Raw genomic sequence first — 25,456 nt, 5'->3', positions numbered from 1 at the left:
TGACGTCATGCGTTGCAAGTGCAAAGAAATAAGAACGCATATTGTCATTGCTGTGATTGATTGAAGGAACTACCGTACTATAGCTGTCAGTCCTTTTCCTATGATATCAAAAAATGGAGGGGACAAAACCACCTCTTGTTGCTATTCCCTGTTATACACATAAGAAACAGCTCTAAAACCTATAGAATCATAATTTCTATTCAGTAACTGCATATTATCGTAGGTTAGATCATTCTCTGCTCTGTGGTCTCTCTCTCTCATCACCCAGACTCTCGCCCATCTCTGTGTGTCACAATTAGCATTATAGCAGATTATAGCACTGCATTAATTGAGTAGGTCGCTTTTAACATTAATGTTCCTCGTGGCTTCATTCAGACACAGAGGGAGCCACAGATTACTTGCAGGTCGGACACGTGCAGCTACGTTAGTCTGACCTGGTCAGATTGCGGTCTGAAGCTTTGCAAAGTTGTGTGAACCTGATATGATCAGATTAATGGAAAGCGGTGCATTTCTAGGAGTCCTCAAAGGTATAAATGGGAGAGTCAGCACCCACACGAGCAGCATAACCTATACATCCTAATATGCTGTAATAGATAGCTCGTCTAGAATTGGGACCGGATGGTGTTGGTTATTCTTAGAGGTAGACTCTCTCTTTCACCCTCAGTAACCCTCTCACCCAGGAATAGAGCAGCGCAGGATGCAAAGTGATGTTGTTACGAACCTACCAGGGGCCTACTTGAAGTAGTGGAAATGAATCATGATCTCTGAGCGCCTTCTGTTGAAGCCCACACTCATCCTGTGAGCGCATAACATTTTATGAATGTGTGTGTTTTGTGATAATGCAATAAATGACTCCGGATCCGGGACAAGGGCTGCTGCTGATAACATGCAAGCCAGCTGGAGCTGCTGTCTGTGTATAAGCAGACTTGTAGGAAGATGGCTTAGTGCCACGATGACGGCAGCGTGAGGCTTTGACTGGACGTATTGTACATGTCGCGTGTTTATGTGTTTAAAGTAGAAAGAGCTGAAAGGAGTAGTGAATCAATCAGTTAGTTAGTCATCTGAGAACATCAACATGCAGCTAATCTGACAGTTGACGGTGTCATTTATTTTTAAAGCATAAATGATAAAACACGCTCAGCTTCCAGGATTTCCTTTGTGGAAAACCTGTGTTGTTTATTCCCCTTTTATGATCATAAACATCAGAGTGCACATTAAGAATTCATTAACTGAAATATTTCAGTCTTAAATTATTATTTACTTATAAAAATAAAAAAACAAGCTGCTCTTTACATACGTTTCTGTGTGCAGTTCTGTCTTTAACTGTTTGAACAGTGAATGAATAGGGGGAAAAATGGGAAAAATGAAAACAATGAACTAAAAGCAAAAGTTATAAACCAAACATAACTTGTCTTTTTCCAGGTGCTGAATTATTTTGGTCTTGGTTTGCTTTTTTTGATTTTCAGTTGATTTTGATCAGCAGTGACGGGCCTGAAACAGGGCAGAGCTCTGTGATTCCAGCTGGAGTTCAAACCTTTTGAACTCTCTGTTTATTCATGGGCTCATTTTATGTGAGCCTACGCAGGTATTTCTGCATTTGAAGGTACTTTTGCTTAGTGCTGTCATCAGATCCTAGAGGCTGAGAGTGTCAGTCACTCAGCGAGCAGTAGCCAGAGGTACATTTTAGCCCTGAGTGTTCACACAACTTGATAATAACTCATACGCTGACACACTAATACATGCTCTCACTCTGTAAGAATGTCAAGACAAGAATGGATTCTGCTGATATCCCTTCTAGTGTGTGTGTAAGTGTAAACGAATCTCCATTGTTAGTCTTTCATAGTGTGCCAAACAGCCTCGCAAGCTTTTTTTATCGTGTAGTTGAATGGCCACTTACGGAGGTTTCAACATTGCACTTATCTCATTTGTTTGCAGCTGTAGGTGTACGTGACTGTGGAACATCTGCAGTACAATTTCATGCTAATGCACGATTTAAAGGTTAAAATCTTGATTGTATTTTGTCACGATTTACATTAAAATCTCCACCAATCCTGCATGAATTTGTTTGTGGAATGTCGAAATTGGTTCGGAATTTTTATTTTAAAATAAAACTGCTTTACTTTTATTTTCATGCTTTGGATTTATCCATCCTTTCTCTGATCACAACTGAAAACAACAACTTTTGGCAATTTCTTTACTCATAACTCGTTTTATTTAACAGAATTATGAGTAGTAGACCCGTACAGGTATTCAGACTCAGCACAAACTTCTTTTTTTTTTTTTATCACCGCGTCGGACCACTGTGTAGAAACGGTAGACAAAGGCTTGGATGTGAATCGGGTGTGCAGAAGCTGTATGATCGTGCAAATGTCAAAGAAGCATGCAAGCATTTATAGATAGAAGTCATAAGCTTCAAGACATACAGTTCCAAAGAGCTGGAAAATTTGGAGCTGCTATGGGATTCCCATCCATTGTAGCAAATATTATCTAGCTCTGCCACTCATTTAACCCATTGGTCAAAGGAGCGTATCAAGTATTTAGTGACCTGTAAAAGATTGTGTTGTGTTACTGGGTGGTTATGAAAGTTTTTCCAACAGCAGGGGGTTAAGAAAGGGAAAATGTGCCAGATTGAGCAGGTGTAATGCTAAACCAGATAAAATGTATGCATCAGTGAGTGCTGCCAGAGAACTGTGATTCGTCGAGTTTGAGGGGAAAAGGGGAGTTTTTCAAACATTTGCTGAACCTGAAGTCTGAGTTTGCAGGGCACGTTTCTATTTCCTTGTTTTCCACTCTTATTGGAGAGCTACACCATAATGCTTGTAAGTCCTTTTTGACCTAGTTTCTAGAGTCAACTTAGTAAAACATGCTATGCTAACCGGGATATTAACCAACCAAAAAGGCGTGGTTGTGATCAGTATAATCTCAATAACAAATGCATTATTCTCACAGACTCAAAGACTTTTTCTTAAGAATTATCTGCAAGTTTTAAATCGCACTGCCATATTTCAGGTGTCCTAATTCATTCACACTCATCCCCAAAACCAAGTAGCGGCCCTGATGTTGACCATGTGAGCGTTCTTCACATGCAGCCACGGAGGGGAAACACAAATCCTCATCTGGTCCTCATTTAAGATTCTCAACCGTCCGCCAAATGAGAAGATGCATGTAGCATCCAGTCCATAACTGCAAACTGGAATGTAATCTATTTGTGGTTAACTTCATGCTGATTCACAAATTTTTACATTTGGCCTTTGTTCCCAGGGCCACAGTCGTTTGGTAATCTGCAGTTTGTTTAGTCTTCAGATTTAACAGAGCCGGGTTTCTAATGCAAGCCAGCTTTTTAAAGTCTCCTATCTCGCTCCTTGTCTATCTTTTGCAAACAATACCAATAAATCTTGTTGCTGCTTATCACAGGTACACTGAAGATAAGTTGTGTCGTAATGGCTATTTTTTTTTTTTTTTTTTTTTTTTTTTTTGACGTATTGGTGAGCACAGTTGCCTCACAGCAAGAAGATTTTGGGACCTGGCGTGTTGCTCCAGCTATGGATCGGGCATGTTTTCATTCTGTGCTGTGTCTGCACGAGTTATCTCTGCATACTCCGGCTTACTCCAGCATCCGAAGGCATCTTTAGGTAAATGGGTGTAAGTGTGTGCGAGCAAGGGTGGTTCTATATCTGCATTTTGGGAGTAGACTCCACCCCTGCAACCATCGAAAGGACAGAGAAAGATTAGCAGATGCATGGATGATGGCATTTTAGTTCATGAAGAGGAGTGGTGGCATTTCATGTATCTTGATATCTGCCTTTTGATAAGTCCTCTAATGTTTAATCGGCCGGCTGCCCCACATGGCTTGGAGTTTGGACCACATTCACTGATAATGTGGGTCACTGTGGTGGTGGTGGTGCTGCTGCTGTTTTTGCCTTTTACATGCTTTCAGGTTGATCTGACAGGGAAGAGGTTTGCCTCTGGGTAATTTTTACTTTTTCCTACTGGTTCCTGCGTGGGATTACGTTCCAGTTTCAGCCTCCAACAAGCTCTTTTACAGAAAGTCCCCTGTGAGCCTGTTCTGTTCCTGCACTGTACAGGCTCCTCAAAAAAAATGGCTATCCTGTCAATGCTGGAAGAAAAGAGGGAAGAAGTGCAAAGGAAACAGACTTCAAAAGCGTGTAGGAAGCACAGCAAAGCGGAGGGAGGGAGTTGGAGGAAGGGACTGAGGCGTTTTAACAGGGGAGAGCTAAAGTTAAGACATAACTAGTAAATTCCTCAGACGCACTTTTATTTTTTTCAGTTGTTCTCCTCGTTAACTGGCCAATATTTTGACTTTCCTTCTGATTGTTATCTTGTCTCACTCTCTCCTTCTCCTTTTCCTGAAGAGGGGAGAGAACCCCCTACTTACCTATTTTTTTCCCTCTCACTCCCCCCCTACCCCTTCTTGCCCTGCCTGGTCCAGGAGTATTTTTGGAAGTTAATGAAAAGAGAAATCTGAACTGCTTACCCTTAAAAGGCATGTCTGGGTCAGCTGGGTGGAAACTTGTGTTATTAATGTCCTTAACATTTTTTATGCGAGTGGGTCATCTGTGAATATAAGAATGCGTGCGTTCGGAGCTCTGTAAAAACGCAGGAATGCTGTGGGTTGGGGGCCGAGCAGGGAAGGAGGGTGGACTATGAAACAGGCTTACGTCCTCAGGAAAAGGGGGGGGGGGGTGTTCAGGGGCATATTTGGCATATTTCAGGAGCCATTGCAGTCTGGATTCGAGACATGTTCTTCTTCCTAGAGCTCTGGACAGAAGAAAGGTGAACATCATGCTCTGTTTCAGTCTCGTGATGCTTCTGTTGGAAGATGGTGCACACTGCCTCGCAATGATCAAGTTAAAGGTTAAAAGCCACCAACGCAGGTGGTAAAAAAAGATGGGCAAACACCACCTCATGCCACCTACACACCAAACACAGATGTCTAAGTAACCAGCATCGCTGTAACCTCAATAATGTCCATAAAAGGCTAAATGTTGAACCAAAGTCCTTCACCCAGCAGTATGGTTTGTATGCTTTGGGTACCATCTCTACAATTTAATAAGAGTTTATGTGCTTAAAGCTGCAATATGTCTCTTTCAACCTCTTGTCTGTGGCCTTATAGTTACAGAAATCATAATATTTTAGTCTGTTATTTGCAGTCAATGGCCACTGACTGACGTGACGGTGGTTGGTAGGCTTTTGCTATGGCGATACCGGTCCAGTTCATGGTGAGGTCAAGAGTGTACAGCTTTATTCTTAACCTGCAGCTTTTATTGAATTTAATTTGCGGTTGCCAAAATGTCCACTTGGTAATACTTTTAGATGATTAAATCTTTTTCTCAGTTCATAATAACTCCTCTTCACACAAGCTAAGGACTGTGGATTAAACTCACAAGAGAGTGAATAACTTGCAATATCCAGTAATTATTTGTCCTCATACAGGTGCCGCCACATTAGGGCGAGGCCCCGAGAGACACTAACGAATGCGTGTGCCGTCTTGTCGTTTTTCTTTGATGTGCCGGGTGTCTTTTGTTTTGATCTCAGTCGTTAAATCTAGAATTGGGAACCTCCACGGCAGAAATGTGATGAAGGAAAAACACGAATAAACGTTCAGAACAAAGTGTTCGTTTTCAGTGTGAAAAATGCGAAATTTGTTGTTTTTATTGTTAGATATGAACCCAGTCGAATGTGTGCTAACACAAATGTGGGGAAAATGTTCTTCAGAGGAAAGGTGTTAACATCCTTCCAGCTTTAGAGTCCCAGCAAGCTGAAGAATCTGTACCAAGGTTCATTGGTTGCTCTGCATCATAATCAGACTTCATCAGTTATGCTTTTACTTTTACTTTACTCTGGGGTATTCACAGATGATTGCCTATAATACTGCACTTTGCTGCTTACGATATCCCTTTTTCTCTAATTTGGACCTAACAGTTTGAAATGGAACTACTCCCTGTGTCTCGCTCTCTACCTTTTTGTTTCACTACAGATTGAACAAACAAGATATCACTTGTTAATTAGTAATTTTGTCACATTTGGGCAGAGCCAGGTCAGCTGTTTCCTCCTGTTTCCAGCCTTTGTGCTACCCCAGCTCTGATTGGCTAGCAGCTGTAGGCTTAAAGATACATTAGATTGGTATCGATCTACTTATTTTAGCTAAAGTGCAAAATTGCTTACTTATTAAAATGTAAAACTACTTAAATGCTTCGCAGTCTAGTTTAAAATATGTAGCTGCCTGCTTTTGCTTGCCAACTATATTTTAGTGTCAGATTCCTTACAGTCGCACATGAGATGACTGTGGTTAAAACAAATGGACTTTGGATGAGTGATAGCGGTATCAACGTCTTCAAAAGAAGAACTCAGAAATCAATTTTGGCTGAAATGTAACCTCATATATCTTGTGTGTATGTGTGTCGGGGGAGGTTGTGAAGTTTTGTTCATTTGATCATGTGTGACTTGAGCAGTGTGGATCCTCAAATGTTCTTCCTTTGCAAGCGATCTGCCCGGTGATACATGTGGTGTTTTCACTATTTAACACTTAAATCGTGACTGAGCGTGTGAGGGGAACATGTACAGTCTCGCCATCACACTCGCTTTCACACACTACTCCCTGGCCTGCTGTAGGCCTTGGATCTACGGGGCGGCTCTCAAAATAAAATTCCTCTTGCGGATTATTTTTCTTGTGATCAGAAAATATACATGTTCTCCGAGAGAGGAATGTTCAGACAGACAGGCGGGTTGTTACATACTTATCCCCTCTTCTGTGTCTCCTACCCTCTCCTATCCTTTGCTATTTTGTCTTGTTTTTAGATGTTTAGATACTTTTTTGTGCCTTTAGAAAGTTCTGAAATAAGTTGCTGAATGGAAAAGGTAATTAAGTTGTCACAATTTGATGTGTATGACCTTTGCTTCCTTTGCTTGACATGACGTTCCTCCTGAGTTTGTTCTTTTGCTTTCACCCACAATATTTAAAACTGCTAAGATGTGTTTCTTCCCCTCAAGGCATCCCTCCTCATATTCTTCCAGCCATCCATCTATTAACAAGTCTGCTTCTTTTTGGAGCTTTCGTCATTGTGGCATTGATGCATGCAGACTCAGACTGCTGGACTATTTTCAGCCTTTTCCCCCTCCTTTCTGCCCTTTCCCCTCTTCTTCCCTGGTTGGCTTTTACTTCTGAGGGGATCTCTACACTGCTGCCTTTTGTTAAGGGCCGCTGAGGGCCGGGTTTGCTGGTTTTCTCCTCCATGCCAACGTTGCTTTTGGAGCTCCTTCTCATGCTAGCTGCCCTGACCAGGGGAAGTGAAGCAGCACAATGCTGCTATGGTGAAGCCATAAAAATAGACTTGCTAAAGTGCAGCTTTTACTTCAAGAGCCATGAAATGCTTTTATGTCAGTTTTATGTAGTAAGTGGGAGTAGGAAAAAGAAGAATTTTGGCCAAGGAGAGCTACAACTAAAACTTATTTTGGGGTGTTTATTCCCCCATTAGAACAGTCGATCTAGACAGGAAACAAGAGGAGTGTGTGACATGCAACCAATTCAGGCTGGGAGACTGTTGGAAGTAATTTGGGTATTTGTTTTGAAGGATGTGAACATTTCCAAGGTTAGTGCTTGCACCACTGTCACTTAAACACCAGCTTGTGTTCTGGAGTTACACCAGTAATGTATGACTGTCTCCATTTCCTTTCATGTCTGAGGGTTTGTACAAATTCAAAACCGTAAGCAATATACCCTTATGGTCTCTTAACCAGAACCAGAACAGACTTTATCTGCTTGCTTTTAGCTATATCTAATTGAATTATACTTGTAAAATGATGTAAAGTGATAGCGCTTCTGCATTTGGCTCTCTATGATGTTAGTGAGAGCAGATTTGCTAACATGGTTGTCTCAGGCACACAACAGCCCCAACGACCTGCTGTTTGAATCGTATATCGGCATTGTCAGTATTGCCGACAATGGATGAAATGATGAGTTGCACCATGGCTCCAGTGTAAGATTAAGGATTTGAACTGTAAATTGTGCAGAGCTACTCTAACAAATTCATAGACTTGAAATGAAAGCATAATAGGTCCCATTTAAAGGTTATTTTACATGATTAAATGGATGATTAGTTGAATAATGCCAACATAAAAGCCGATGATGATGCCATCAAATCAACAAACCAGTCAAGAAATTCTCTGATAATTTAATTGGGAGCCAGTCAGTGACCTTCTAGCAACCACTGGTGCAAAAATGTGTATTCCCTAAGTGGTCATGAGTAGTTGGTGCAATCGATTCACACGGGCCTAGAGACCATTCAGTGACTCCCTGGTAACCACCAGTGTTTCCCCTGACTTGTTTGCAAGTGATTATGGGAGTTTCCCGGCAGTTGCAAAGAAGGATGCACCAAAAACCTCCTTACCAGGTTGCCGCGGTCATAAGCAGTTTATGTCGAAGATGCTAACTTGTCTGCAGAGACTCAAAAACTACTCGCCAAGTGGCAGTGAAACTGTGAAAAGTAAAGTTGCATCAAAGTAAAAGATGTGCCTTTTCACTGTAACAAGCACATTTTAAGAGGAACAACTTTTACATTCTTCATTTACAGTCACACTTTTTCAATTTAGAGCTCGAATAAATGGCAAGTATTTGCAGACACGTTGGTGTCCTCCATGCACATTACGGGTGACTGTGGGATTCTGTTAGCAATCCAAGCATTCATTGACCATTGTCACTTAGCAACAGCCAGCAACCACTTGCCAAGCATTCAGGGAATATGCGTTTTTCCCTAATGAACAGAGGTTTCCAGTGGGTCGCTGACTGGTCTGTGTGACTGAGGCCTTAATGTACAAATCACTTAAGGACTACGGCTGTGTCGAGTTCAGTGGGACATTCTCAGACCAGTTCAACATGTTTCAGATAATACGGTCATTACACACATACTCGCCCATCTGCTTAACTAAAGCAGACACGCACAGCCAGTCTGGCCATGCCCGAGTCATCAGCTCTTCTCCGGTGGTCCCTTCCCTCTAAGTCAACATTTGGATTACTATCAGAACTATCAAAAAACACAAGTAACCTGTTTGTTCTGATTTAATTTTGGTTGTTTTATTTGTCAGCATACGCTCATTGTTGCACGATACACTTTTAGACTTGAGCATGTGGCTCGTCCTTGGCTGAGGTTTTTGTGTGTGCCATGTGTATGTACATGTGGACACATTCAGACACTGAAGCCACACAGGAATCCCATAATATCATTCCCGAGTCCCTGAGTGGATCATTTGTGCACTGTGGAACATTGTGGAATACCAGGCATAATTTATGATCCAACCTTCAGCCGGCTGCCACGCTTTCTCACAGCGTCTGGTTTATTTGCAATACTAAGCTGGTTTGGCTGTCCCCACCCCCACCTCACAGTCTCCATCACTCTGGAGCAGAATATTTAAACGCTGCATTTTAAGCTAAGGAGTCAAACATGCAAATTTGAGGCAATGAAATGCGATTTGGTCTGTCATCCTGGGAGATGTTTAGTTCTCTGTGTGGTTAGGCATCCATGGATATATGTGCGTGTTTACCCACTGTGGTGACGTGTTTTGACTGCCCAGTCAAATAAGGGCACAGCAAAGCTTGATGCCCCTGTCAAAGTGCTCACCCACTTGGCCAAACCTGTAGTGTTCACCTTGTTTTCATTCTTTAACCATAACTATACTTTTTTTTCTTCTTTTCTCTTTCCAAACCAGCTCAAATCTTTCATATCCCTACTTGTTTTAAATACTCTCTCTGTCTCTGCCTCCGCCTTTCTCCCTAGGTGTGGACTGCGCAGAAGAATGTAGTAAAATTAGTGTTTTATCTCTCCTGCCAGCCAGCTGTACTCTCAGACATGCCAAGCATTTGAGACACAATTGACCTTAAAAGGAAACAATAGCAGCCTATCAATTCTGCTCTGCCAGTCAAGCAGTGGCTCATTCGTGCAAAGGCAGGGTCCACCTCGTGTGCGCAACACAAGGAAGTGTTTGGAAACTGAACTTTGGAACTGGGAAGTAGGAGAGTCACAGTGCACTCAGCAAAGAGTTTTCCTTTTAGTTTATAAAGTGAGTGTATAAGTCTTTCTTGTTTAGCATTCTCAGTGTGCGCTTGTTGAAAATATAACGTTTGACTAGGACTACAGAATTAGTTTACTATGACTAACTCCACCCACGTAGCTAGCAATGTTTTTGTCGCAGGCTTACCTTTGTTCACAACCTGTTATGGTGAATCCAAAATGCTTACTCACATCATGTCACAATTTTTTTTTTTTTTTTAGTTTATTTGCTTTGTTGTTTGTGTTGTAATCTCTCGGGGCAGCAGTCAGTGTTTCGGGGCTTCCAGCACATATCCTGATGCAGGCTTCCTGTTCTGTTCATTGCTTACAGCCCATGAATGCAGATAAAATGTACAGTAAAATGCAATTGAATGCTACGTCATTACCAGACAATCGCATTTCAGCAAGCACATTTCTCTTTTACTTTTCATGCACACTGTTTACCTGCATACAATCAAAACCTGCTCAAAAACAACCGCTCAGCATTACCCAGACTGCAAATGGGGAAACTTCTAATACCAGGATTTTGAGTTGGTCCGAAATGAGTTTGCTATTTTAAAAAGCAAAATTTAGATTTTAAATGAAAGTGACAGTACTTGTGTGCCTGAACAGATAATGTTTAGATAAAATTTCAGTTTTAATCTTCATATTAAAATCTGTGCCAAAAATCACCTTCACCTACCCGAACATAGATATTTTATTTCGTTAGGAGCCTCGGTATGAGCAATCAAAGGATCCAAGCAGCTACATGGAAAATTCTTGAGACAAGTGAAAAAGAGAAAAGGTTTGATGTCCTGTTATATGATTATAAACAGTACAGTAAATGATATAAGTTCATTAAATTTGTTTTTTAATACCTATAATATAATATTATTATATTGATATATTTTAAAATATATAAGAATGTAAGTACACCTAATTATTAGTCCTTTTTTATCAGCTTTACACTTTATTTTCACTGCAGTTTGGGAGAAATTGTTAAGTTTAATAATTTATTTTATTATTAATATTTTGCATTGATACAAGCTATAATTTGTCATGTATTACTGAGCTGAGAATGAAAGTAACCGTAAAAACAAGGATGTCAGGGATTCCTTTGTTCTGACTAACATTTGTTAAATAAATTTTGAGGTTTAAATGGCTGTTGTTTAAAAGTGTGATGGTTTAAAGTAATTAAAAGGATGAGTACACTGAATCGGTTCATAAAATTAATTCCCTGCAGTATAATTTTTCTGATTCCTATTGCAGGAGCTTATTCTAACCAGTCAATATGACCTTTAATGACCCCCCCATATTTTGCCAAGTTATCATGTCAGGAAGTTCCTGTCCTCTTGAGTGGTGGCGTGAAGCCAGTAAAGTCGTTCTGTGACATTGCTAGCTGTCATATTACTGTTGTTGGATAATGATTAATGGTACAAAATAATCTGCCCTTCTAGTGAGAAGTAGCTGTGAATGCCTCAGCTGTTATTTGCGGAGCAGGGAGGGCTGCAAGGCTGTAAGTCATTAGATATTAGGGCAGGTTCTGCAGGTTCACGGCAAAGTTAAAGAGGTGGATGATTTTCCATATGACAGCTCATCAGCCTGTTAACAAAATTCTTGCTCCACCTTCCTGCTCCACTATAATAGCAGCAGGAAAGCTGTTGGCAGCAAATGGAAAAACAGCCTCTTTTTCTGCTCTTCACTGCTGTTCCCTCCTCCTTTCTCTTGCTCGCTCCTTCTGTCTGCTGCTTTGCTGTTTCCCTACCGTTCTCCATCTTTCTCCTCACTCCTGGTTCTTTTCTCTTTGTGTCTCTTTCTAGGCATCTTATTCACCATGTTTGATTTGGGCATTCCTTTCCCCCTTAGCAGACAAAACAACCTCGGACCTAACTGAACTGCAAGCCCCAGTGTGCACACACATATACATAGACGTCTACACACACACACACACCCTTTTTCTAATCACACACAGGAAATGGTCTCCCATGCAAACAAGGAGCGCCTGGCCGCTGGAACCCAGGATGGCGTTTGAGGACTTGAAATGTTCTCTCGTGGAAGAAACAGAACCTGAGTTCTCTTTGTCCTTCTTTGGTTCTGCCTTGTTTCATTTATTTTATTCAGTTTATCTGTGTGTTGGTCATGTCGTCCATGACGTTTACATTGGAGTGAAACAACAAAAACGTGTCGTAAGTTCGGGTGTTGAAAAATAAACTTTGGCATACTGCATGTGAAAGTGAAAGCCAAAGTTCTGAAAAAAAATATCAAGAGATACTGCATAAATCATAAAAGGATGATAAAGGCACAGTAAATGACACATTGTGTGTTTATGAGGAATTTATTGGAGGAAAACCCCTTAACAGGGATTTCTGCCCTGTTTCACATAGTTAATGCTGTGTTAACACACTGTGCATGTAATGAAAACTAAATACATGCTTTTACTATTATAGTATGGGGGAAAATAAATAAACTTGGTCTGAAAAAGCAGATAAGGTAACATTAAAGCTAATTTAATACAAATGTATCCTCACTTTCCACTTTAGTCTTTAGAGGCATTCTTTCTTGTTCAGTGGTGTTTCTGTGTGCTCAACATTAGTCATTTTAGAGGCTCGTGCTTACGGTACCGCTGAATTGTGTCTTGTTTAACTGAGAGATTTTTCTAATATTTTGTCCATCCCATAAAAGCATGTTTCCATAATGCCATAAATTTCAGTGGCTGCACGAAAGCTGAGTTTATTGCAGGGATTTTTGCAGTAGACTGCATTTACTGCATTGCAGTAGAGCTAGGTGTACCTTTTTTTTTTAAATACAAGTCAGACATTTATAAGACATTTTCCTGATACATAAAAAGTAAAAAGTCAGTTTAAACTTGTGTAAATGACACATGATGTAAGGAAGGGGGAAAACTGTGTTAGGAAGCAAGTTCAGTACACAAAGAATATATTTTCCCTATCTGGCTTTACTCCAGATAACGTTAATAATCCCACTGTTTAAGATCATAACAATATATTACAGCTTAAAGAACAATATAAGAAGTTGTTTTAACATTATTTGCAGCAAACAATTCAAAAATCAAGGAGTAAAGATGCTCCTAAAAATGTGTTTCTTTTCATGCAAATTAAACTTGATGTAAGGGAAAGAAAAACAACTGAACTGGGGTTTGTATTACGAACCAAGTTTAGTATACCAAGGATATCTTTTCCTTATCTGGCTTTACTTATCTGGATAACTGTTTACAGATGATAACACTATATTACTGCTTATAGAACAATATAGGCACTTGTTTTACGATTACTTGCTGGAAATGGAGGGAAGAAAAATCACAGAGATGGCTCCTAAAAATGTATTTCTTGATTAATGCTCCTCAGCGAAAGCCAAAAAAGACATCTAGACCCTATTACTACATGCACAGTGAGGTCCATGGGCCATCGAAGGAATGAATTCACTATTTTAGGGTGAACTGACACTAAACCGGCGTTACCTTGCTAACCCCCTAAAACTTCTTTGTAGTAGAGCCCTCAGGTGTCTGATAGGTAAGTCACCAACACGCATTCTGAAGGAAGCTCCACCTCACACTGTTTCACTTAATTCTGCTGAGAAGAATGATGAATTCTCCACAACCTGTGTGTATAAAGGGAAGCGAGTGGGTGTGAGGGATGAGCAGGAGACAGCTGTTTTTAGTTTTCCTTGGTTATGGGCTGGCTAACCATCTGCACTTCCTTCACACACACGCACACAAATAAGCAACTCAACAGCAAACACAAAAGCAGACAAACATGGGTTTATAATTTCTTTGGGACCATAAAAAATGTGTCAAATCTGATCCGTGAAGTCATACGTTTCAATTATAATCAATTTCATTAATCACACACATTGTTTTGTTATGCTCAGCAGAATTACACATTTGGTTTACGACAGTGCTGTAATGTCATGAATCGTGAGAATGTCAGATGATTCAGCAAAACCCGTGTTATACGGCTGCTTTCATCAGTCGAACATGACATGGCTGAGCGCAGAGCTGCTTGGTTATCTCCTTCCTCCGGAGTAAAGATGTGAAAGAACAAATAGACTCATGGAAAGGGGTTGAGAGTGGCAGGATCAAGTAAAAGGCAAGTGCTCTGTGTCTGTCAGAAGGTGCTTACATGATCAAACAGTATTTGAGTACATCACTTGCCACCCTTCCTTAGTTTAGCCTAGGTTAAATAAAGGGAAACTGCTTTACAGTCTCTTATATAAAGTGGTAGGAGAAGTAGTCTTTTTTGATTTTGTGTTTTTTCCAGTGATGTCACCTGTCGCACTTTGATAGTTAAATCTAAACCGAAAACTTTTTCCTGCCTTGGATAGTTTATCTTACTTTATCTTAACCAGCTGCCTTTCCGCCATGTACCTGCATCAGTAATTTCCATCCACCGTTTGCTCTTCCTGTCATACGGAGTGCTCTGAGTCACTTGTTTACATTTGTGTCGCGTGTCGGCAGCTGCTCGTATCTCCTCTTTACATACCTTCTTACCCCTGTTGCACACATTGGCGTGTTTCCCCTTAAAGTGGTGAAACAAGTTTGTTTCCACCATTCCAGAAACAGGTTTTTTTTTGCATATTTTGCCAACTACTCTGCTGGTTGTTGAAGTAGCTCTTTTTTAGGTGCTCATCAGCATCATCAGAAGCTGACACGTGGCTCTCGGTCTCAGACATGCCTGGCCTTGTCTTGTTGTTGTTGTTGTTGTTGTAGTAGTACATGCTAACAAGCATAAAAGTATTGTGTCTGTATCATTGATATTGTGATGCTTTTGAACCTTTGTCATGTAAGGATACTGATGATATTGCAGATACACCAGTTGCTAAAATATATATATTAAAAAAAATGAACCTCGCTCAGCCATGGCCTTGAAGCTCCCACATCAGCATGTTGTAGCTCATTTTCTTTGATCCATTAGACAACAGAGGGTAGTTTTTTTTCTTTTGAAGCATGGGATCATTTGCTTGCTAGAACAGGCATCCAGGAAATGAAAAGAAATATTGAGCGGGTGTAAACTTATTTTTGTGCTTCTGGGGTGGTTCATGCTTAACAAAGTCTGAGAACCACAGATTTTAGAGGATTTGTGTTGTTCTTTTTAATCATTCATAAAAACTAGTGTCAACTCCAAGTATTTTCCATTTCCCTTTTTGTGGGCAAAACAGTTACAAATCAGAGCTTGCTTTCTTGTTTATGAGCCTGCTCTGTCTTCATCAGGATGGCATTTGTGAATTAGATTCTCAGACTTTACATTGTTCTTCATTTTCCATGTCTCGAAACTCAAGCTTGTTATGTCGTAAATAATGTTCCCTCTCTGATGTACAGTTACAAAAGTGAGTGTCCTGCTGCTGCTTACAGTTTCCAGCAGTGTTCCCTTTCTCTTTCGGCCCAGTCCTCTACTTCATTTCTCAGCCTTTCCTTCTCATCCTTTAAATTCAGTCCAGACTCGGGTCTTAAATCTGGATTCTCTGCGCTTAACCAAACATATGGAATGCTACTGTAGTGGAATGCTTCAAGTCTGGGTTGTTTCTGTGTGAGTGTGTGTGTGTTTGCACATGTTTTGAAGCAGATGAGAGCTTCTAGGATGATGATGATTATGATAATGGTGCGTGTGTGTGTGTGTGTGTGTGTGTGTGTGTGTGTTTACCAGTGCCTCCCCAGAGAACTGAATAGGGCCTTCTGTTGTCGTGGCCAAACATTGCTTGTCTGCTCATGCATGAGTCTATTGCAAAGCCTCAGAATGTGCCCCATATCTGAGCAGTTAGCTCATTCTTAGCCTTTTAGCTTGACTGTGAACGATCTCCCTTACAGTGACTGCTTTGTCAGCCCGGCCCCGGGCTTTGTCAAGTGCCAAAGATAACAATGGCGAAAGATGGCATGAGTGTGTGTGTTGATATAATGATGACCAGTGCTTCCATTTTTACTAACCTCACGCCCTCTCTGTGTGTTTTAACCACAGGATGGAGAGTTTGTGGAGCTTGATTTGCTTTAGAGGAAAGGATGCATCTTAAATTAAGTAAGTTGTGGGAAGTTCTTTGTGATTTTTAGGATTTCTGCCAGTGTGTACAAGCCCTGCAGCCCAGCAGGCCTGCACTTACACTATCTAAGCCGATTTTTTTTTTAAAGACATAATCAGCAATCAGGAAGTTGTCTAATATAGCCTCTTAACCCACTGTTCTTGTTAACTATTTTACACAAATAAGCATTGAGTGACCAGGCAGATGTTATGACCCCATACAGTTTTATCTGTAAGGCTGATACGTCTCCACTTGTGTGAATAAAGTCAACTGTGATTTCGTGCTCGCCTTCTCATCTTCTAGTTCATTCCTTTTCATGTCTAAAGTGGAAAATAAACTATTTGGCGTTTCTCTTCAGCCCTTTCCAGTTTACAGCTCATACGGCAGCACTTCTTCTTTGACACATAATTACCAACTGACATTATAGTGGATGGATAGCACCATTAGTTGAGTGCAACATTGAGTTGTGCCAAATCAACCTCTTCTGAGATTGTCAGGCTTGCTGTTTTCTCGCGTTCTCAGCAGCTCCGGGGACAGAAGTAGTGAAGTTTAGTTTATTAGTTAAGTTTGAAGTTGAGTCAAAACCTACCAGAGTATTGCAGTTGGTATTTAAATGCATTAGGTCACTAACCGTGTTAGACAGCTTCTCAGTTTCAGGCTAGTCTGGTTAAACACTCACATCTTTCCCTTGACTTCTTCTCCTCATCCTCCAGTCTTGCCTACTTTTCTTCCCTTCCTTTCCCCCTCCTCTTTGCCTCCTCGCCTCCTCAACCCCTCCTCTACTCTTTTGTGAGTCTGTTTCCTGTTGGGCACAAATGCCGGCGCCGCATTTCCTTCCCTATAGCCTAAAGTAACACAGGAGTGGTACATACATGTACAGTTGCAAAAAAAAAAATGCAATTTCCAGTAAAATACAGTTTGATATTCACTGAGGGCAGAGGAAAGGACAAATGGTGTGACTAATAACACACAAGCACACAGAGGGATCACTCAACGTAAGTGAACCTCTAAATCTTCAAAAGCTACTGTGAGTCAAGTTTGAAATTAAAAAGATCAAACACGGTGCACAATGCAATGCTCACAGGAAGCGGGACCTGTATGAGCACCAAAACAAGATGAAGAATGCTGAAGGGGACATCAAAGTTTGGGGCTGCTCTGCTGACTCAGAGCCTGGACCTAAACTCAAATTTGTTTTAAATATTTTTTAGAGGACAACTTCAAGGCAGCAGTCCCTTTTCCTGAAGTGGTTGAGAGGTCTGTCCACGGTTTAGTTGGAAATGTACGTTTTGCAATGGCAAAATCAGATTACTGATATTAACCCAACTGAGATGTTGTGACCTCAAGGCATCCCAGAAATCCTGCTGAACTGAAACGGCCTCGTAAGGAAGGATGTTCCAGAGTTCCTCCTCGCTGTTGTGCAATTCTCATAAGAAGCTGCAGAAAATATATAAAGGAGGCTGTGTGAGTAACTCAATAACTTCAATGAAGATCAGGTCACATTTTATTATGAGTCATAGCAGACAGCCAAAAGGATTCGCAAACTTTATCTTCAAACTTCATTCAGTGCTCAGTGGGCGTGTGTGGGTGTCTGCGTTCTTACGTCAGATTAGTCAGCAGACAGTGTGTATCACTGTCTTATCACATCTCCTCTGCTGTCTGCTCCCACAAGTGTATAAGGTCAATATGTGGCCAGGGCGTGTTCTGTGTGTCTAAACCGAGCTGCCATTAAACATGTTTATTATTCTGAATGGTAATCCTAAAACTGACCATTAAAACCAACATTAAAACAGGAAACTCTGAAGGCACTTCCCCATCCTATTTACATCTCTCACTTACAGGAGCATGATTCTTTTAATTTATGAATGATTTATGCTTTTACACTCAGTTTAGTTTATCATTTGTTTTTGTTTTTTCCTTGATGTACTTTTGCAATCTGCAGTTACATGCTGCTCTTAGTTAGAGCGAGACGTTCTGTAAGTACCGCATCATCCCGCGGGGACGCACATCTCCTCTGAAACACGTCATCATTTTACCTTCTGCTACATCTCCTCTTCTCCCTCTTTCTCTCCCCTCTTCCTGCAGCCACTGCTGCATTCCTGCTGCAGTAATCCACTCTGTCATCTACCTGCTCTGCATTCTATACAGTCACTCCCCTTGTTTCTCTCCCTCTCTCTCATCTTAATCTGCTTTTTCTCTGTCGCTCTGTCATTGCTTCTCTTCCATTATTGCACACGTTTCACTCTGCACATTTATTTCGTCTGAGCTCCTCTGCTGTGTCTCTTCTCCCTGTGTCTTTCTTTTTCTTCTTTCTCCCCTTCTCATCACAGAGCCACTGAGGTCTCCATTCAGCCGCAGCGGGCTTCTAATGCCAAGGCTCAGGCTGATGAAGCACTGCCAAGCTCTGCCAAGCAAACTCTGTGTGTGCGCGCCCTGTGTTAGGATGGGAAAACGGTGAATGAACAGGATACGGAGCAGCCAGGCAGAAGGTGGAACGGCTGTATGTTAAGAGCTATTGATGTGTCTGAATGAATTGACCGTGGTTGTCTATTAGCTACCGTGAGGCTTACGCTCAGAAAATTTCCAATTCATAATCGCAGGAGACTTTGAGGATCAGCTGTCATTTCCCCCTCTTATCCATGCAAGGGGAAGGACACAGAAGTGCAGCAGGAAAGCAGGAGTAATACAGTGAAGGCGAAGGGAAGGAAATTGAAGGAAAGCAGTGACAGAAATGGGTGGCTGGGGTGGGACATTTAGAGGTCACATGAAAGCAGATGATGGTGGCAGAGACTGATGACAAAGGAGAACAATAGCTGGGGTGATGAAAGAAAATAATGTATAGTAATCAATTATTATTGATGTCCTTGGCCTTTTTGGAGAAAGGACAATTGCTGCCTCTGTAGATTAGTTCTATTCATATAATTTCTTCATTAGTTTCATTAGTAATTGTCAATCACTTTGAGATCAATTCATGATTTCTTTATTGTGTTATTCCTTTATGTGAGTGTTTACACCACAAATCTTAAATGGAAATGCATTTTTGTGCCCCTCCCTGTAACACGTGGTGCAGAGTTACACGTTGCTCAGTTTGTCTGAGCATTAATTGCTATGTAAATATTTAAGTGTGTGAGCTAGGGAGGGCACGAGACCAGTCTGTGCCGAAACCAGTAAGAGTTAATATGGTTGAATAATTATCTCTTGTACTTCAGCATAAACATCAATTACTGGCATTTAAAATGTTAACAATATGTTTTGCTGATAGGACACAGACTGTGTTGAGACATCCTCAGAAATGAATTAGTAAGGTTGATTTCTGTTCATCTGGACGCAACTTTTTCAGTGGGAGAAATATTTCATCACCATTCTGATTCCTTCAGTCACAGCAGACTTCAGGTTTCCTCAGCCTTATGAACAGTACAGCTGCATAACAATCAAAACCAGCAGCACTGTATAACACTGAGCCACGAGATCAGTTTCATAATCATTGATATGCAAATTGTTTCGACCCTTAATCAGCGGCCATGAGTGCTGTTTTCAGAGAATTGGGGATAGGCTGCAATCACGCGATGGTCCGATAGTGAAAAGTGTGCTGATCGGAGGGTCAGAACAACCAAGACATGCATCTCAGTGGCTTACCAACCCCAAGGAATGGGTCCCTTGGTACAAACAGAGCAATACAGTAAATGAATTTAAGTGCCAATAGGATTGCAGGGAATTATACATCTGGGAAATTAAACAATCACTGGCTAAACGGATGAGCTACATTGTCAGACTGGACTCCTCAGTCTATTTACACCTACAGGCCAGTGGCCATTCTTTTAACTGATGAGGATTTGTACATGCTGGGCATGAAGGATTGCAGGTTTGCAGTTCATAGGCAATTTATGTGAGAAATGGAACGACCACTTGAACCCAGGAGCGAAACTTAAGATTACATCTTTACCTACTTACAATGCTGTGATTCCAGTCATTCCCCATTTTTCTGTGAAAAGTACTGATGGCCATTGGTAAATACTGATGACAATTTGCATCTCAATGATGTTGAAACTGAGCATGTGGGTCATTGTTAGGAAATGGTGCTAGTTTCAGTCATTATGCAATTGTTCTGTTTTTAAGGTTAGGGAAACCTGTCAGCTGATACTCAAGAAGTCAGCCCAGCTGTCTCCAAACACAGTGGTAATGTGTATTTCAGAATAACACCACACAAGGATAGTATTTTAGATTTTGTAACATGTTCAGTTAAAGTTACTCAACCTTAATTCCAATCTTGATGTTGATCTTTTAAGTCATGCAGTTAGTTGAGATTGTATCCTTCTTCTTCTTCTCTATGTGAAATAGAGCCTGATCGATATATATGCTCATTGCTGGTCTGCATATAGAATGGCTCATATATGAGGCAGACAAAAACAGAGTAATACAGAGCATACACCAAATAACACTGCTCGATTCTCCAAATGTTCAGTAAGCAGATGGATTCAGTTCTGTATCAGCAGACGAGGCAGAAAATACTTAAAACTTCAAAAAGTCTAAATATGGAAAGAAGAAATGGTATTCATGACTCTCGCCTAACTTCTGTCTGCCTCACCTCATTCCTTTTCTGCATTGCTCACACTTGTTCACATAGTGTTGTCTCTTAACAAGTGTCATCATGTTGTGATGTTTTCACGTTCTCTTATCAGTGTTAAACGCTGACACAAACACATTCCTTTAGCAGCAGTTCATCGTCACACACATCTTTGCATATTCGCACACGCTCATTGCAACATGAGGATTTCACCTGTGCGTGCTGAAATTGTTTGAACAGCTGTTATTCTACCACAAAACTGCAGTTCAGCTCATTATACTTGAGGCTGATGCTTTAATGCTGCTATGACCTTTAGCCCCCTTGTTCTCAGGTCATGTATGCTATCAACCAACTGTGTGGATGACCCGTTGCAATTTAAAGACTGAACAAACACCGAGAGAAAGTTGTGAAACTAAAGCAACTTGAGAACCGGAACTGGTTTCAAAAAAGCCTATGAATAGGTTTGCCTATTAGATGTCTATTCATGCTATGCAAGCTTATTGAGAAAGCTCCTCTTTCTTTCTCTGTCTCTTTCTGTTCTCTAATCATCTAATCACTGCTTATACTAATTTCATGGTATGGTTTCACAGTGGCCAAAGTCTTCCTGTCACTTTACAAGTGGGACTTTCTGAGGTTTCATTTTCCTACGAGCGGCACACCCACACACCAATACAGACTGACCCATAAAATCTAAAAATGCTTCAGGTCAAAGTTCATGAGCATGACAAATATTTTGTATTCCTCTTTCTTTCATTACCACATAGTGAATGCTTTACTAAGATTTGAACGTGCCTTTTATGGACACTTGACTCTTAATCATTACTCATGTTGCTTGGGGATGGCTATTAATCGATTTTACTGATATAAAGCAGTCATCGGTGCTATTCCTCAATTCATTTCTGAGCATGTGGATTCCTATAATGGATTTCAGAATTAAAACATGCTGTTATTATCTTAATTAAAAGCTGTTAAATGTGTTACACAAAACTTCAGGAAAAAGTCGACAACATGCTAACGTTTCAGACTGGTGGCCTTTGTGAGAGAGAGAATGGATATGTTGAGTATTTGATATTCACCATTTAAACTACATTATAGTGGTTTAATAGCACTGAATTAACTTGAATGGTGTATTATAACTGGATTTAAACACATTTTATGACTCAGGTGTGCACAGCTCCGTTTCCATGTGTCTGAGTCAATGTTTTGTAATTGGATTTTATTATGCTTCCTTATTGTAATTTGTTAGCTCCACAACAACCGCACTGTTTGTCAACTAACGTAGACTTTGATTTTCTACGTCGTCGCCAGTTTAGTTTGGAGTACGACCTATATAGGATTTGTGGGACAGATATTGTCACCAGTTTTTTTTTATTTTTTATTATCATTATTTTGAAAACAGATTTATCTGCTGATTTGTTTCTTTAAGACACATGAGATGTAAATGCATTTCTTAAGATTTGTTATGCGTTGTTATTTATTTACATTCTCCCCAACACTGCTCACATCAACTGGTAGTTGTGTTTGTGGTGTTCTAGATGTTTGTGTTTCCAACAGTGACATTGTCAAATGCCCTCTGGTGGACAAACTATGTAACGTCAATGCTCATAACATGGCTGAAGGGTGTTTCTGCCATCTCTTCTTTACTTATTTTTATTTATGTCGTGTTTAATGGCTAATACCACAGACAAATCAGCAGCAGCAGAATCCACTCTCTTCGTAACAATGCCTACTCCATAAAAGACACTGGAACACATAGCAGTGCTATTTGGAAGGGTTGGTGACCTCTGAACCCAAGCATGGAGGCTAACATGCTAAGGGCATGATTCATTAGAAGTAGGAAAATATTTCTCTGGAACTATGTGTCAACTCAAATTGGACATAAATTTTAACCAGAACATCAAAATGAAGGTTTTTCTAAGCTCGCCTTTGTCTGAAATACAAGTGTCCATACACACAGCTATTTACACATGTCAGTCATATTTACATATGGCACTTTCTAACTTTGGAAAAAATTATAAGTATATGTTCTCTTCAGCTGGCAGTGTGTTTAATAGTGCTCATGGCTATTGATCAATGGTCTTGATCAGTGGTTGTTGATCAATGGTCATGACAATTTGCATATTAATGATCAAGGAACTGACCTCACTGCCCATTGTTCGTTCAGTGGGCTAGTTTCAGCTAACGGATCTCCCACTGAAAATGCTACGTCCAGATGAACTTTTTGGGATTTACTTACCTGGATGATTGAGCAAGACAAAGAAATATGTTGGGTTATACAGATGTCTATCAGAGTGTCTGAAAGTTAGTCTTTAGTATCAAAGGTCTTTAGTATCAAAGGACTTTACAAATCAAAAAGTTGGACTGGGAACAAGTATGCCACACTTTATTTTTTCTTCATGATAAGAATGTACCACATGAGCAAAGTTTATAGAGTTGATAAGGATCTTAAGGATATTAAGCTCATTGATGAATTGGCAGGTTATGGATATGAGTTGATGCACACAAAGCAGTTAACTTTAATGCTCATTTTCTGAATGCTTTTTGTGAAGAACTAAATACTTTGAGCAATTCTTCAACATACTGAATCTGTTCTGAAGCTGAGACAGAAATGGGATCCAAACATCCTCAGTTTAGCTTTCCTGGATCTTAATACCCATGTGGACCTGCATGTGCCTGGCTAAAGCAGGCTAGCATGGTAAAAGCTGTAATGTTCAAAGCTATCTATTGCAGTTACCTTCTTTAGTTTATAATGACAACATTCATCAGTTGGGGGTAGCGTTTTGCCAATGGGCGTTTTGAAATGTAACTTTTGATACTTCTTTTTATAACTGTACCTCAATTTCCCCACTGACCTCTGCCTTTTTAGCAGGTCACCATGGAAAATAATGGCTTGTCAGTTTAAATAAAGGTTACATTGATTGTCTTGTGGCATAGTGTGGTATTGAAATGAAAGTACCGCCCGATTCTAGTTCAGCTTCAGTTGATATCCTTACAGCACATTACACAGTGGACATAAAGTCATACTAGTGGTTTCTTCTGCTATTAGCTTGAGTTAAGAAGGTTACAGACTTTTTTTTATAAACATAATTATTTACAAAAAGTGCCTCCTGAAGATCATTCACCTAATGAGTGAACAGAAAATATATTTTTTGTTTTGATCTGATTAGGATCAATTTATCAGGTCTGCGGTAAAGAGATTTTTTTCCCCTGTTTTTATTCCTTCCCTCTAAAGAAAAACCGAGGTATGAACTGAAACCACATCCCAGAATTGAAGTATAAACTGACCAGTAGTTTTGGAGAAGCCAGTCAGCCAGTTGGCAGATGTATCATTGTGGCCTTTTTTTATTAGAAGCTGCCTGATCAGAGTAGGCCTGATTCTTCTAATTTGTCAGCACTGACACTGATTTATAGCAAGTAAAGAGACAGCTCTGTGTTTTTTAATATCTGTGTGCTCTTGGGGATCAAAGAATCCATGCATTTTTGAGATATTTTGTGTTTCTGTTGAACTGACTAGATTTAAGTTGCTCCAGATTTCCTTGGCTGCAGATCTGCCCGAGGACAAGTTAGCTATTGACTGGCTAGTATTTTCGGGTGCTGAGTTTTAAATAGAGCATCAAATATACTTCCCCTGCTTCTCCTGCTTCTCTCCTTCTGTGTTGCAGCAACAGTGACTTGTGGATGTAATCCTGATTTCTGTTGGAAAACATGCTACAATTAACTGTTTGGCCATAAAGATTAGGAGCAGAGCCGAAAGAAAAAAGCTCTGGGAGCTTTGAGTTGAATTCAAAGGCACATCTTCAATCAGGTCATAACCAGAGAAGCCAAAAATGTAGTACATGTTTGGAACAGCAATACTCTTCCAACGAATCTGAAAACTCCTCTTGCTTTTTTTCACTCACCCTGCCACATCTGTCTTACCCTCTCTTCCACCTCTTGTGGGCTTTCTCATCCACATCCTCCCTCTTTCCCCTCCCTCTCATGTACTTATCATGCCCATCCTCACAAGTGTAGTGGTGGTTTAAGCCCCAGCAACAAGGCCCTTGATGTAGACAGACAGGGGAGGGGAGGGGATAAGAGACCTAGAAATGGGTATGGGTTACTAGGCTCACAGGGAAGTGGATGGTTACTTTTCACCAAAGCTTTCAAGCTAAAACTGACGGACTGAGAAATGTGGGTCACAACCATAGACTGGTCACAAGCATAACTTTTGCTTACCTTAAGCATAACCTTTGACCACCTTTCAGCTGGACAGACCTGATACTGATACTCAGAAAAATACTCGATGCAATTTTTGATACCAAGGGGGATAAAATTAAGTAATGGGGGTGGGGGGTTGATTAAACAAAGATTTGAACAACAATTGTCCATACAAATGTTATAGCTGCTACAGTGTTGTTTATTTCCTGTTTCTGTCTAGTTGCCAGTAAACTTTTCTCAGCTTCAATCTGGCGCTTTAACTGAAACATAACACTTTTTACAAACAAATGATTGTGTTATTCTGTTAAAATAACAGTCTGTTGTGACTGATAGCATTTTCTGTTTAGCTTCAATATTAACATTATTGTTTTATTACCAGCCAAAGCCACTGATGATGACCTAATAGATTTATTGTGGGTAATTGCTAATCATTACATGGCTAGCATTAATCTGTTTGCTGGCTACATTAACAGTTATGACAACGGTTTAATATTTCAGTCTTGTTGAAATGGGAGCTTTACTGACCTCTTGAAAGGCCTTATAAATGCCAGGGTGTGAGTCTTAAAGATGCTTCTAGTCTGATAGCATTTTTTATTATTATTATTAATTAGTATCAGACTATTAATTT

At 40.3% G+C, this 25,456-nt stretch overlaps 1 protein-coding gene across 3 annotated transcripts in view; it reads left to right on the top strand.

Moving 5' to 3' along the window:
* The window catches only part of luzp1 (leucine zipper protein 1), a 48,586-nt gene that overhangs the window by 2,950 nt on the left and 20,180 nt on the right, over positions 1 to 25,456 (top strand). The window contains exon 2 of one of the 3 annotated variants that reach the window (XM_085142824.1): positions 16,013 to 16,069. The exons of 1 other annotated variant lie outside the window; for it this stretch is intronic. The gene's annotated coding sequence lies outside the window, so the exon portion shown is untranslated. One more of the 3 variants, XM_085142825.1, reaches the window with a different exon arrangement.

Source organism: Neolamprologus multifasciatus, chromosome 19 (assembly GCF_963576455.1).
Source record: "Neolamprologus multifasciatus chromosome 19, fNeoMul1.2, whole genome shotgun sequence".
Taxonomy (NCBI): Eukaryota; Metazoa; Chordata; class Actinopteri; order Cichliformes; family Cichlidae; genus Neolamprologus; species Neolamprologus multifasciatus.
The sequence above is the reverse complement of the archived record's forward strand: the minus strand, read 5'-3'. Positions and strand labels throughout refer to the sequence as shown.